Source organism: Cimex lectularius, unplaced genomic scaffold (genome assembly GCF_000648675.2).
Source record: "Cimex lectularius strain Harlan isolate CLEC.00 unplaced genomic scaffold, Clec_2.1 scaffold22, whole genome shotgun sequence".
Lineage (NCBI taxonomy): Eukaryota > Metazoa > Arthropoda > Insecta > Hemiptera > Cimicidae > Cimex > Cimex lectularius.
The window spans coordinates 1295259-1298371 of NW_019392657.1; the positions used below are offsets into that span (position 1 = coordinate 1295259).

At 35.0% G+C, this 3113-nt stretch overlaps 1 protein-coding gene across 3 annotated transcripts in view; it reads left to right on the forward strand.

The window, feature by feature from the left end:
* Positions 1–1468: 1468 nt before the first annotated feature.
* LOC106665698 overlaps positions 1469–3113 on the forward strand; it is a 31938-nt gene continuing 30293 nt past the window's right edge. For all 3 annotated transcript variants that reach the window (XM_014392340.2, XM_014392330.2, XM_024224796.1), the window contains exon 1: positions 1469–1668. The gene's annotated coding sequence lies outside the window, so the exon portion shown is untranslated. The remainder of the gene's footprint in view (positions 1669–3113) is intronic.

Genomic DNA, 3113 nt, shown 5'->3' on the forward strand with positions numbered 1-3113 from the left:
GTTAGTCTATGATTATTCGGAAATCTTGAGATGCGGTCCGGTGTGACGTAGTTTCAGAAAAACATTTTCTTTACCGTGCCAACGTTTCGTTCTTTATTGAGATCATCTTCAGGGCTCAAATTGTTTGTCTTCTGTGTAATTGTGCCATTCTTGCGTGTCGTGTTGAGAGGGGACTTTGAGCCCTGAAGATGATCTCAAATTTAAACAATGTTTGTAAATCCCAGACGCTGAAGATGATCTCAATAAAGATCGAAACGTTGGCACGGTAAAGAAAATGTTTTTCTGAAACCTACGTCACACCGGACCGCATCTCACGATTTCCGAATAATCATATTTATTTATTAAATCCATTATACTTCCTGGTCCGATTGACCAAATAACCTCTTTCAATTAATTAATCTTTTTATGTAAGGTATTGGTTGAAATGAGAAAGTTGATGTCACGAGCGGGATTCGAGCCTAAGGTCGTGGGTTCGAATCCAGCACGTGACGCTAACTTTTTCATTTCCACCAATACCTTACATAAAAAGATTAATATTTATTTATTATAATTTATAAATACATACATATACGGATATATACATATTATAATAAATAGATTTTGCTTTATTTATTTTATTCTTTTTCTTAAATTTTCTTTAAAAAATGTCTTGCTCGTCAGATTGTTTTGAAATTTTGAGAGAGAGAGAGAGAGAGAGAGAGAGAGAGAGAGAGAGAGAGAGANGAGAGAGAGAGAGAGGGAGAGAGAGAGAGAGAGAGAGAGAGAGAGAGAGAGAGAGAGAGAGAGAATTGAATTGAAACGCTTTATTTAAATTACTTGCAGATTTAGTACATATTGACCTTTCTTACATTCAATGAGGAAGAAAGAGAAAGAGAGTTAGAGAAGAAAGGAATAAAGAAACAAAGAGGAGAAATGGTGAGGAAGGAGGGAATGTGAAAAAATAAAGAAAAAGAGAGAGAAAGAGATAATTTAAAAAATAACAGAGTCGGCAACAGTTATGATGAAATATCATTTTTGCACGGTTTAAAAATATACGCCCCAGTGTTCTTGTACAAAGAGGTTAATCATGCGTGCTCTTCGAAATTATAAAATTGTGCAGCCACTTTTGTGTCTGTGTAAAATGTTTTAAAGATTTTGGAGATTTTAACTGAGTCTATCGTCAATTTGTCTTGTCACATCATCATGGTTGCTGGTCGGACGTAATCTTTCATCTACCGGACTTGACATGGAAAGGGCTTCCGATGACCGTCTATTATCGTTATATTTGTAAGTCGACACTCAAATTTTCATCGGTTTATCGATCAGGTCGGCGAGGATCGAGGCGTCAAAAAGGCATCACGATATCCGGATTGGGTCCGGTGAGAAAAATGTAATTTGTGCCTTTAGGTGTTCTTCAAGAGAGGCTACCTCCCATGGCGCTCTCCTTGGTGGGGAGAGCCGGCCACCTAGTCAACTGACGTCACCGACTGGTTGTTACCGGCCACACCAGAGCCAACACTCGAACGGGCAGCATGTTCTTTCTTCCAGCACCATCTCAGTCAATAGTCAGTCAATAGTGACCGAGGAGTACGGAAGACAAACCGGCCCTAGACTCGTTTCTGTTCAGTGAAATGTGATTAGTGTGATTGCAACGACGACTGTGCTTTAAGGATCTAAATTCTAAATTACGTAAGTTGAAATATTTCACAAATTCCATACTTGTTGCATGAATTATTTCTTCTGGGCTTATTTTTTTTTTTAATTGAGATACTTTTCATTATTATTGTTTTTTTAACCGTTGGAAAACCTAGAATTCATGATTCGTCTTTGAGACGTTCAATGAGATACCCAGGCTTAACAAGCCCATCGAAATGAGCTTTTGAGCCAGTTTAAAAGTTTCAAAGACCCCTTTGCTAATGGTCCAGTGCATTGTAGCTTTCTAATTGCATAACCGTGTATGCCATGCAACGGAGCAAGTGGATTCCTTTCAAAAGCGACCCCAAGAGACAAAAGGAGCATCTGGCTTCGTGGATCATAACGTTTCCTTATCGTCTTTTTCGATTCGTTCTCACAGTGAAAAATGTCAAGATGATTAAAAAACGCCCGGCCCAGATGTTCACGGCTTCACCGGGCATTAAAGTCTCCAGGGGGGCAGGTGTATAATTTTTTACCTCACAACTATCGCCGAATTAAGAGGCCCTTATCTCCTTTCTCTTTCCTCTGTTTACAAAATAAATAAACAATTAAAAGCATAATACACGCCTTTATTAAAATAAGCGGTTACAAGGTTATATAATTGGGCTGTCTTTTGACAGAAGCCCCAACCCAGGAAAGGCGAAATTAGAATAAAGTAACAAGTACATTATGAACAAAAATAAAGAGAAATTACGGTGAATTTTTAGTAAAATCTTATATCTCGTTATTCCCAAGTAAATAGAAACGTCTAACTCTTCATTACAATATTAACATAAAATATGATTAAAAGATAAGAACAATCGTCCATTGAAAGTTTATAACCGCCCATGAATCCATCTTTTCTAAATATACTCGAGGTCAGTGTATTATTTTTGCATAATTAATACTTTAGGAAGTATGAAGTATTATTTAATTAATTTTGATGCCCAATGCAAGATTGTCAACATACCACAAAACATCTACATTATTTTTCACTGAATTATGAATAACAATTTTGTCTCAGTAAATTGTTGAGGATTTTTTAAATAATAATTAATTCTTCATGTCAACAAAATGTTGAGGAATGTCAACGGATTTTCAAACATAGAATTTTATATCTCTTTATTTTTTATGGTTTAAGAGACACATCTCTAATTTGTCATTAGTCACGATGAAATTTCATAACGTATGAAGTATTTTACTCGATTTTCTTTGAATACAGGCTAAATACAAGATAGTCAATGAACTATTAAAATAATTAAATAAATTTATTTATTTAAAAATTATTATTTATTAAATAATTAAAATTATTTTTAAAAAATGTCTGCTCTATCGAAAAATGTTGAGGAATGCCAACGGATTTTCAAACATAGAATTTTATATCTCTTTATTTTTTATGGTTTAAGAGACACATCTCTAATTTGTCATTAGTCACGATGAAATTTCATAATGTATGAAGT